Source organism: Oreochromis niloticus, linkage group LG5, assembly GCF_001858045.2.
Source record: "Oreochromis niloticus isolate F11D_XX linkage group LG5, O_niloticus_UMD_NMBU, whole genome shotgun sequence".
Lineage (NCBI taxonomy): Eukaryota > Metazoa > Chordata > Actinopteri > Cichliformes > Cichlidae > Oreochromis > Oreochromis niloticus.
Window position 1 is genome coordinate 11253550 of NC_031970.2, and position 12835 is coordinate 11266384.

Consider the following 12835-nt stretch of genomic DNA (forward strand, 5'->3'; position numbering starts at 1 on the left):
TTGTGAGGGAATTTCCTGGAACCAAGCATTTTCTGTAGATGGATATTACAAAGTAATTTTTAACCCACAAACCAGTTAACCAGACATAATCCTTTTAGAAGAATAATTATTTACTGACTTAACAAATCTGGCTTAGTCTGTCCTCATAAAAGCAGAGCAGAAACACTGGAGCAGAAGCAACCTCTTGTGTTCAGACAGAAATAGCCAAGCTATAATTGTAAGTCAGGTTGTGAGCCTGTTTCTATTCCACAGCCATTGAGTCACAATAGGATAGAACAAGTGAGAATATGCTCTCGGGCAAAGTCACAGCCAGCAGGAAGAGCCAGCTGAAAGAATCTTCATTATATGGAACAAGGAGTCACTTATGGAGCACTGTTACTCTGTTCAGGGACAATCTGACAAACATATTGACTTTGGCACACATGAGGTTTGAGATATGTCTGCACCTACTTTCCATTATCCCATAATTTGATTTACGTGAGGCTTCAGTTCTGTTGCAAGTTTTCAATCTGGCACCTCGTGAAATGTTGAATATTGTGGATTTGAAGAGTATTTGTTTGTCAAGTTCAGAAAAAAAAACCCATTATCAATACAGTGCAATACGAATTACCCATCTCCTGAAAAGATCATATGCATTACAAATTTTATGTATTCGCATACTACCGCCGCTCCCTCAGTGAAATTATAAAAGAATGCCGTATTCTGTACTCTTGCCTGCATTATTCAAGAATTTGCCTGAAATGATTTGGGATTAGCTGAGGTTTAAAATCAACTGCTGCTGTGGGAAATCTGCAACCTAGATCTGTCTGCTTGGATTGAATGGCAGTTTTGAGGTTTTTCTGTTTGTTTTGTTTTTTTTAACTCAGGTCCAACTCAAAATCTACTTATTTCTTAGCCAATAACAGCTGCATCTGTCAGTCCTTGATGCCAAAAAACTTTCACAATATCTAACATATTTTTCTTAAAATAGTACAACACAAGTTAGCTTGGTGTATCACTACATAGTTAAATATCAGAATACTTAGTGACAGCATCTGACACCATCAGGAGAAATTGAATTCCTGAACTAAATTAGTTCTACTAGTTGACATGTTTCTTGAGCTTAAAAAAATTCATACCTAGCATGCAGGCACGTAAAACAATGTCACAATTCAGCATTTTCTTTGGTATCCATGGCATCAAGGACTTCATACCTATTCTGTTCATAAGACCAAACCTTGCTTTCAAAATATATTATCTTCCTCTTTGGACATAAAGGTACTCTTTGTTACTAACTTCACAGGAATGTGCAGCTGTGGAGATGTAAACACACCTTGTTTTAAGTATTACCTTTAGAATGGGTGGTGCCTTTATATGTGTCACCCTATATTGCTGAACTTTATTCTCCTCAGCCGAACTTCGTTAAGTGTTTCTGCATAAGCCATCTAAGACTTCTGAACTTTTGTACGAGCATGAGCAACCCAGATCTTGCAAGATTATCTCCACATAAGTAATTTATGTGGCCTCAATTCTAACGATTCCTGAAAGCATCAACTTGCTTTTTCAGTGATAGTAGGGTCATTACGGTATTCCCAGGCAGCGCGCCACATCCAAATGTCAACAAATAACACAGAAAACAACATCACAAACAGCTAAAACAAAACAATAAAAAAACATGGTAAAAAGAACCCAAATGCCCGATAAAATATGTTTTCTGTAGATCTCCCTCACACTCACTCACTCTCTCTTCTCTCAACAAACTTTAGGCTTTAGAGGGTTGAACACCAGAACCTAGCTGAGTATTGCTGCTGACCATGTCCATTGCTTTATAAACACATTGTATCCATCTTCTGTTTCCAGCCATGTCTCAAATTATCTCCAACTGGTTTCTTAAATATAACAAGGAGTTTAGTCTGCAGCGTCTATATCATACTATCATGTCAATATGGACCAACATCTCTGAGGAATGTTCACAGCACCATTTTACACTTTAGTAACTTTAAAAAGTATGAAACACACAAATTTTATTCATTGTTGTGGGATTTCAGTCAGTTGACTTGCAATATATACACATGAGGATATATTATTCATCCCTATATGAAATGCTCTAGTGGATAGTTTTTACTATAAAAACCCAAGAATTTGTGCAAAAGCTCCCCATGGTACAATTACTGGTACTGAAATGATAAGCACAGAAGACGACACAGAGAATGAAAGCAGAGTTAACTACTAGAATGTGGTGCCAATTAGTGGTTAATTCCTAAAAAAACTCAGAATCATCAAGGAGGTATTTGGCTCTTTCAAAGCTGTCACACTGCATATGCTTTTATTTGTATTTCTATATTTATTAACACAAGTTCTGCTTTGAAATATGGAAGTTCCTCAATTAAACCATGTTTGGAATCAGAAAATAACCCCAAAATACCTCAAAAAAGTCATATTGTCATTCATGTATAGTAAACCCCTGTGGTTCCAGGATAATAATATATACAGAGGTCTAGGTCAACCTTCAAACTAAAGGGCCATGTTTTGCTAAACAATCAAACAGAGAAAGATTTTAATTGATTTACAAAAGCCTGACGTGATGGAGATTCATCCAGCTGATAATTATCTTCCTCCTAAAGCGAACTTTCTAACTTTTCACAAGCCGTTCTGGCTTATTTATGTGCGTTTTTATATATACATTTCTCAAAAGATGGTGACTGTATCCTTTTATTCTGACTATGACTAATTCAGATCAGACATTTACAAAATTAATGTAGGTTTTCCTCTTCCAATCCCTAAATTGATGGATTTCATGCATAATAAGGGTCCCAGTATAAAATGAGTTTCCCTATTAAATTTTCCATTTACCTTCCCCAGCTCTGATTCCTATTCAAGTTTAGAAAAATTGGTATACTCAAAAGAAATCAATTCGATCCATGCCCACAGGCTGCTTTCAGGGGCTCCTAAACCTGCAGTTCTTCTTTCCCCACAAATTTATCGCCTGTCCCAGAGTCCTTTGTGCAGCAGTAAAGACGAGTGTCAAATCTCAAAGTGCTGAGACCACAGGGAAAGACACATGGCACCATATTTGGAAGGATGTGCCACATTCCACCATTCAAGTATGAAACTGGAAAGATTAACTAAACTAAACAACATTCAGAGACCTCACATGTGTGGTTATAGCTTATAGCTAACACAAAAATATTGTTTAGTAATATTTAAATAAAATTAAAACTATTTACATAACAATATAAAAACTGTAGAATCTCTCAGAACACAAAACAGCAAAACCACATTAGGCAGAAAAGTGTGATTACAAGGAATAAAGCATTCATTCATTAAAAAAAGACAGCAAACATCAGAACACACAGTCCTTCTAGCACTATATCAATAATAATCTGCTTTTTAGTGACAAATGTAAGGAAAAACTAACAGTGTTTCTCTAAAATCATGGCGTATAGAACAGCTTCCTTGGCTTATAAGTTTCTGGAACACCGTTCTTCTTAAAGATATTTCTTTATTTGGTGTTTTCATAAAGTACTGGGTAGTGTTCTCTAATGTCTGACCAAAATTGCCCATAGCTCTTAAACTGGGTCAAGTGACTGGTGACTATGACGGCCAAAACATATGATTGGCATAATTTTCATACTTGTCAAACCATTCAGTGACCCCCTCAGGGGCCTGTTGAAAGTGCTATTCTGGAAGACACCAGGTGAGCACTTAAAACAAGTTTGTGTTTATTTAAAATCACGCTTTTCTCCTTAGAGATAAGCAGAGCCAAACAATCTAGCATCATGCCTCTCACAGCATAACAGAGCAGCTGGATACCCTTATTGTATGTGTCACAGCATGGAGATGAGAAAGTGTGGACCCAAATGCAGATGACGGAGATGGAAGAGAATATTAAGGAAAAAATGAGCCTTTATTTAGGGCTGCACAAAACTGCAAACATAAGTGAAGGGAAGACCGAGATAAACTAACAAAACTAAACTGGGAAAAGCTAAACACCAAAACAGTAGATACATAGAGAAAAACACAAAAACCTGAATCTCAAAACCCGAGAGCTGGAAAACCTGAAACTTGGAAACTCGAGGGGAGACAAACAGATGGACCAACAGCAGAGAAGAGAAGACTAAATACACAAGGATAACAAGGAGATGTGAAACAGAAGGGAAACACAGCTGGGACTAATCAGAGACACATGACAGGGAAGGAACACTGAACACACTAAAAACAATATGAGGGACTATAAAAATAAAACAGTTAACATGAGAAACAAGCTGAGACACAGACTCGATTCTGGGATGAACAGACATGACTGACTCGACGTGACACATGACAGACAGAGGAGGCACAGTAACAAAAACCAGGACTAGAACCAACAAATATAACCAGAAACTAATTGAAAGAATATTCAAAAACCAGGAAACACAAAAACACTGGGTCCCCAAACCCATGACCATGACAGTATGATTCAAGGAATTATGGTTTTCTTTCATTTTTTTTTCTCTATTCTATATTAAAACAGGTATTGAGTTCAAATTTCTCACCACAGTGTGTACTGAAATTATCCTCTAACAGCATAAACACAGTCTAAGGTCAAAGTTTCACTATTATCTATCTCATCAATATGTTCTAAAAAATGTTTTATATGTTCTACAGATGTAATGGAAAGAAAACATGTCTTTCAAGGCCTTCTTATTCTGAGCTCACTGACTTTCTGGTTTTTGGATTGAAATATTTTAGTTGAACATAATTCTTACAAAATCTTACAAAACATTCCTGACAAAATAAAGAGAACTATTAGTAAACCAAATAGGCACAGTTACAGACAAGTGACCTGTTTATTTCCTTTCATTTTTAGTTATTTTATTTTATTTCATTTATTATCTTTATATTAGGGCTAAAAATGAATCAAATTGTACACTTAAATAACAAACTACAGAGCTCAGTCTTTTTAGTTGTTCTTTTTTCTAACTCAGCTGTCTCTTGGAAAATAAATCAAAATCAGCATCATTTCTTAAAATGAATAAATTAATAATTACAAGGAAAAGAATAACAATGATAAGTTTTGGCAAACTCGGGAAATAAATAATTAAACACTGTGAAGTCAAAAACTATTTTAGGCAGATAAGTCCACAAAAAAGAATTATCAAGCAAGGTGATATTGGGGTAAAAGGTAGCGCAACAAAGAGGGTTTTTTTTATCCTTTGGTAAAATCAGTAGTTTGTCTCTGGGGAGGCGAAGCTGTTTCTCCTCTGTCGCCGACTCTGTCATCCATGCTCAAAAGATGGGACCTTGGTGGGGAGCAGAGCGCAGCAAGTGATGAAGACATCCTTAGTGAGAGGGAGTGAAGAGAATGAGGGAGAGCGCACCACAAGGAATGAAGCTTACACTTCACAGCATTCAGAGAACCACAAGGAGACACTGGGGAGGCACCGTGTTCAGTATCAGGCATACATGTCCTAGGATAAAGGTAGGAGTGCTACCCAAGAAAACAAGAAAGGGCTGCATCATGAAAGACTTCACAAGGTTATTCTGAAGTGATGGTTTAAAGACTTTTGGAGCCATTTGAAGATGTATACTTCTGCATTATGGTGTGGTGCTTTGAAAAAAACGCTGATTTGCTGAAAGCTTCCTCTTGTCAGAAACTCCGTCTCAATGCAACTGACAAGTCTACAACCTTGACTTGACCATTATTTTATACAACTCACTTACTTTAAGTGATGTTTCACTCTCCAAAAGAATTAGCAGAAAGTATAGTGTTATAGTGTTAATATGCGGCACAGTAGAACAATCTTTGCATGATGTCCTCCACAGCTGCTCTGCCATGGCTCGGATTATATATCAGGAGAGGTGCATGCAGAAAAGATTAATGCTTTACAGGTAGAAGACGCTGTGCCTTCTGGGGTTTAATAAACATCCCTTGATGTCACATGGAGGAAAATGGTATTTGTTTACTGCAAAATGTACTCGACACAGCCCAAGTTTTGGCTCTTTCACAGTGCTACTCTACAGTCGTGCAGAGTCTACTCAGGACACAGCTAAATTCAAAATGAGAAGCAAAACTTTTGCCTGCAAGGTCTCATGCTATTAAGTGTGTACAAGGGAGATGAAAATAGATACCCTAAAATAATGCAGTTGAAAAAAAATCACTTTTGTGTTTTAGCACTACTTAATATAGGGCACATAGGACTGAAGCGCAGCACAGGAATGCTTTGGCTGGATAATAATGCTATTATATTTTCCTCAATATTTTTTTCCCTTTCCTAGACACTCTGCCTGTCTTTGCCAATAATCTGCAAACTGAACCTAGTGCACTGCACTCAGCTAAAACTAAGCTAGCAGTTAATGATGGATGGAATGAGGCAAAAGATTAAAAAACTGAGTGCTTCCAAAAAGATAACTGAATCCTGGAATCCTTTCTTGTGACAATAGATAACATCATTTACTGTTAAAATTTGTAACCACATCAAGCATATGACTTTGTATTTGAGAAAATTATTACAGTATAAAATGGGAAAATATTATCAAATTTATTCATCCATGTCTTTAGCAGAGCTTAGTGTTTGAAATATTATAGCACTTCCTATGATCTAAGTTTTTAGATACTTTTTGCCCATCAGATCTCAAAGGATTCTTTACTGCTACCTCTACTTTTGCTGCTTTATAGTTTTATGCATACAAAGGCAAAAGAAAATTAATCAGTGCACATAACTGGCTTACATCAGCTCTTCTCACACATAAACTCCTTAAAATGTTGGAGAAGTGTGTTGGTATATTGTACGAAGTTGCCCTTTTTAACTGCACATAGCAGGAAATAACCTGCTTCAGACTTGTTTGCAATTCTGTTCACGTGTAGTAAAGCAGAGGGAGTTGCCTGCATAGAGTGCAGTGCCCACTCCCTGAGTGAGAATTTACTAGACTATTACTGCACATGGATTAAAGAATGTTTAATGTTAGAACCAAATGCAACAAACATTTGTATTCTCCACGTTTATACAAGTTTAAGCTTCTAAGTGCATCTGTGAAAAGAGCTAGACGGTGTGTCATGATAGCTCATGCAGACTCTGTCAGGCCAAATATTGCATCCTAAAGTCTTTTAGTGGACAGAATATAAGCAGATGATATGACGCAACCATCAGATGCTTGTTTTTTGTTTGCTGTGTGAAATCTCTTGGTATGAAAACAGGCTTACTCATGAGGCTTCAGCCTTGGCATGCGTTGGCCGCCCTGCTGATGAGTGCCTGGTGAATGTCAACTGAATGAGGCACTGAATGAGCTAGAGGGTAAAAATGGCTTGTCGTTAATGTGGCCTCAAATGAGATACAGTATGGCTCCAAATGTGATTTCAAGATTATGCCGCAACCCAGTTGAAGCTAATTAGTAGCAAGATTGGAGCAAAATATTTCACTGTTTTACCAATGAAGGTTAAAAACCCTGCTTCTCTGTTAATAAAAGATTTCATGTTTGAGTGCGTTTTGAAAAAAGCAAAAACACGTAAAGGGGATATTTTCTGACAAAACTGAGTACGGAAGGGAGCCCCCCCCCCCAAAAAAAAAAGAAATCAGAGAGAAATTCCTTTATTTTGAATTAGTGATACACAGACTGTCAGTTCAATGTTGGGTAAAAGAATCATTGAGGAAGCCCATGGGTTGTTTACTTTTGCCTCATTTATCACCACAGGGTTTGCACAAAGACAGACATTTAATAATTCAACTGAATTCATTTAATTCTTTTTTTTTTTTACTACAGTGGGCTCCAAGCCAACATATTGGCTCTATAAGCTGCTCAAGTTAGAGAAGGGGAAAAAACACTCCTCAAAGGATAGTCTAATGTTTATTGCAGTGTGTTCTCTTAGCGAGATATGCGTCTTTTTTTCTTGTCAGTCAGCAAAACTTTGAAAGAAGTAAATTTCAAGTGGAAGTATGTTTCATAGATATATCTTTTCCACATGTCCTCAGATCAGAAATATCATCCTAGCAGCCTATTAAGCAGAGCATTTTAACATTTAACATTGTGGTGAGCATTGTGAAATAGTCAATTTAAATCAAATTTTGATCTTTTCTTACACCAAACCAAGTAACATTGCTGCTTAATCAATCAGCAGTTTAAAAGGAAACTAAAATCACAGTCTGTTTATTCTCACATATTGTCATGTTTTCTTCTCCTCACCCCAACCAGTGGCTGCCCCTCCCTGTCCCTGGTTCTGCTGGAGGTTTCTTCCTGTTAAAAGGGAGTTTTTCCTGCCCACTGTCTCCAGAGCGCTTGCTCATAGGGGATCTGATTGTTGGGCTTTTCTATGTTTTCTCTATATTATTACAAGGTCTTTATCTTACAATATAAAGGACTCTGAGGTAACTGTTTTTGTGGTTTGGTGCTACATAAATAAAACTGAATTGAACTGTCGAAGCTGCTGGCATGTCACTGACATGGACAGGGTGTTGTTTAACATCTCTGTTGTGATACAAAGTGTTTTATGGAAGTTAGCGAAACAGGACTCACTCCAAACCCATCACATACAAATGCCTATAAACGACCTATAGCCAATATGCTGAGACTCACTGGATAAGGACAAATCAATGTTCAGGCTTAATATTGTAAAGGGGATTATTTTAACCAAGACCATATTTCATTCTTAAACTTAAACAAGTAATTTTTAGTTACCAAACCCAATCAGCTAGTTTTTGATGCCTGAAAAAAGAAGCAGCATAAAGTAGCATAAACCTAACCACCAAGTGAAAGCAAACAGAGAGAAAACTCCAACACTAGTCTGTGAGAGAAAACAAATATGAACCTTGATTCTGGCTGTGCTGCAAACGCTCTTACTTCATTATTTATACTTTGCAGCTCTTTACAAGAGGACCATTATTGCTTGCCATCAAGGACTAAGTGTCAAGACACCAATGCCAAAGGACATCCTGTGTGTATCTCTGCAGCACCATTATTGCAAAAGAACAATTTTTGACACAAAGTGATAGAAAAAATGGTGGAAAATTCATTTTCATTGACAAAAATCTTTGGATTGAAAACCCTGATTCAACAAATTCCTGAAAAATATTAATATAATGTTGACATAACATGTAGCTAAAATAGCAAAGTAGATCATATTGTCTTTTGCATATAACACTTTTGTATGGAATCGGTTGAATATGTTCTGGTGATGACACCACTCTGTAGAACATTAAGTGTGATGAGCAGGAACGTGACACAGAGGATAAATGAGAGAGTAGTGGAGAATCATATCAAGGACTCTCAAACAATCCCCTATGATGACCTGAGGCGGTCTAAAAGACGACATAGCAAACACTTCAGAGTGCAAGTGATAAGTCTGACAAAATTGGCATTCTTTCTGAGGGAGGAGAATTAGGACACTGTCACTCTTTGTCGATTCTGGCCAAGATGTTTGCCTCATTTTCCCAACACGTCCAGGACACAGAGGAAACAATTGCTCACTAACAATCCATCAAACCCTGCCACCCAAACAAGCCTCTCCAAGCATAAACACACAAACTGGCATGCAAGCATTCACACACAGCCACTAAACTCTTCTTACTAGTCCACTGAACTGCTGTGTCTGCAGGCATTGCTGTCTAAGGGCTTGGCTTGCACACCATTAATCCCACCCATGAATTTATAAATGAGCACCTAAATATACACAGTGTTTAATTAAAGTTAGATGTCTATTACTGAAGCGAATCCCAGTTATATGGGAAGAGAAGGTAATCAGTCCCTCTACACCTTCATCCCTGTATCCACGGATTACAAATACCATCCCTGCTGTCTCATGAAGGGAATCTTATTCATCCTAAATATTAATAGAAAAGATTTCTAAAATTACAGGACATGATGTTGTGGAGAAGTCACACGTTGCCAAACCATTGTCTCAAACACACAGCACCACAAAAAGCTAATTGCTTTGAACAACATGCACAGATCAACTAGGAGCGAGCTTCCCAAGGTCAGGATGTGTTATTATGAGACAAATACCCTTTCCCCGTAATCTTTGGAATGTCGCATAGAAATCACTTTGGGTAATAACAAATAATGACCGGATTTTTACCATTGGGAAAGAGATATTGATTTTTTTCACCCTCCAAAGCCTTAAATTATGACCTTAGCTTTACAGCAATGGATATGTCACTGCTTTCAGAATGAAACATCAATTTTTCTGCCTGGAAACAAGTCTGTCCTGTGAAGTTTTAAAAGCACACTATAATGAATCCATTACATGTGAATAACATGTTATAATTTATGTACCAAAATGTCTCACATTCTGGCTTTCTTTGTTGCTTTATACAAATCTACAATACAAATTATTCTACATAGAACGGAACATGACAAAGGTATAAATAATTAAAGAGAAAATGCCTTATTGTTTTGACTGGTTCAAAATGTGTATTTTAACTATGAAGGCATCAGTGGTACTTGCATTTGAATAAATTCGATGCTGTTCACCTGTTATAGGACCAGAGTTATATGCAACAGTACTATCGTTTTTGTCATTTGTCAAGAAATACTAGACCTAATAGAAGGCCTTTTCCTTTCGTTGTATATTTTTTTCTTTCTTTCGCTACAGCAACAAAAGGAGATTGCATGTGTATCTATGCAACCATTATTTTTGAAGCTGAAACTGGTGTTACTTATTGCAATCAATGACCTTTGCGGCCGAGCTATCACTACTTGCAAAAGAGAACTTACTTCCTTTACATTTTGTTGAATGTATACACAAAGCAGTGTAATGACGATTCTGTCCATTCATCTATTCTCTTAACTGTGTTTCCACACTGTAAAATGTAATTCTAGATGTTTGTTATTTCAACATATTATTCTATATCAGTTTGACGATAGATGACTGAAGTTGTTGTTATAACATAGAATTACAAGTTAAAAACGTCCCAATTACACCAAAAAAAGCTAACTTGAAAACTCATGTCCAGCTAAATCAGAAACTTATGTGAACTTGACAATGTGGGTAAGTTGAGCACAGCAGGATTCAAAACTGCCTCACGTGACTGCTACCGAGGTGCATCATGGGGAATTGGCGGTTAACGACATGCTCACTTTACTTGGACGTTTTCTAATCGTCTTCTTTGGAATATGCTTTCAAGGTGAGTAACATTGGTTATAACTATAAGGAAAGAGAGCTACAAAAGTTGGAACATGTTTTGAATTTATGGCATGATGTGTGTTTTTCTCTTTTACCGAAATGTTTGCTTTAGCTAATGTAACTTTAGCCGACAAGGTCCAGCTTGTGTGTCATGACCAAACTTGACCTAATAAACTGACACATGGCCTTTTTTATGGGTTTAATGTGGCACTGACCAAATCACAAGTATTGTCCCGCTAGCTTTAAGGTTGTGCACTCAACCACTGTTGCGATATTAGCAAGCTAACTCAGCTAATTAATAAAGCTTATTTCATATTGTCTCTGTACTTGTAAATTTCTTTCAAGTTCACAGGCTGTTGTATTTTGGTGGAAGTTCATTTTGGCAATATTTCCAATAACTGGCTGGGTTCAAAAAGAACTTTTTGGCAGGACTCCGATGCTTGTTGTCATCTGTTTACCCCTATGTAATCACTTAAGTTGTTATTAACTGCTGCATGCTAAGCTGCAAGAGTGCACTGAGGATTGAGACAAAATATGGTCTACAAACCAGCATTATATTAGTTTTTATCAGATAGTCCTCCAGTGTGTTTATTTTTTGCTTTAATTCTATTGTGCAGTTATTTGTTACCCTGAAATGCTTTATGCTTAACAACAGCTCACTATTTTAACTTATTTTTGAACTCTTGTGATCAGTATGACTAGATTGTGTGAGTTTCCATACTAAAAGAGCTGTAGTGATAAAATAATTGGCATCAGAGACACTGATTTTTGGCATGGTATACTGCAGAAGTTTTTTTTTTTTTTTTGCATAATTTACCTTTTAATTAAACTGCATTCCCTGTATTGTAACAAAACTAATATTGTTTATATGTCAGAAAATTAGCAAACATGAATAAATGGCGAAAACAATATAATTATAACATATATTTTTATTTTACTTATTTTAGGTCTGTGAAGCCAAACTTGATGCTGGGGATTTATTTTTGTCAGTGGAGTCAAATGGTAAGTTACAATTTGTGCATTTTGTCATACTGGAAACACCACAGATTATATTGTAACTTAATAGCTCTGTAGAACAAATGATATAAAGATTGTAGTGTCAGGGTACTTCTTAAGAAGTAATATGGCACTGTTGATGATCACATGCAGGTGGCATAAACTAAATATTCAGACGTGCTACCAACAAATGATTCATTAACAAAAGCAATGGAGCAGACTGTTTAGGTTCTTGTGGTTGTAATAACATCCATAACTGCAAGTTTGTCATTAATTTATTTTCACAGGTCTAGATGATCACATCTGTCTTTGTCATTTAAATGAGGTGGACTTGCAAACTTTGCACTTTTTGGGGGTAAATTGCTGTCCACTACATATACACAGAATGTGCACAGTATTTCAGATCTAAAAAGGGAGTATGTAATGGACTTGCTGGCTTTAATGTAAAAAGCCTGTTGTGTAACTTTAATGAGGCAGTTGGACTAAAACAGTATTGCTCATCAAGGTAAACATCTGAGGAATAAGGAAATTGTTACTTGTCCTTTTACTCAGTGTTCTTTTAATCGCACGTTTACTAAAGTTTTACATCACATAAGTCATTTTCACAATCATTCTACTTTAAAAGATTTCGAGACAGAGCTTATTGTTCTCTGAACTTCCTTGTTTGCTGAACGGCAGGTAAAGTGCATCTTTTTGTTTGTTTGCTTTTGTGTGTTTGTGTTTTCTCTAATGGGCCTCAGATGACTGTTTGCTTAAATTTGGGTC

General features: G+C 36.7%; 1 protein-coding gene across 2 annotated transcripts in view; it reads right to left on the reverse strand.

Moving 5' to 3' along the window:
* Positions 1 to 12835, reverse strand: part of igsf21a (immunoglobin superfamily, member 21a) — a 171332-nt gene that overhangs the window by 43654 nt on the left and 114843 nt on the right. The gene's annotated exons all lie outside the window — the stretch shown is intronic.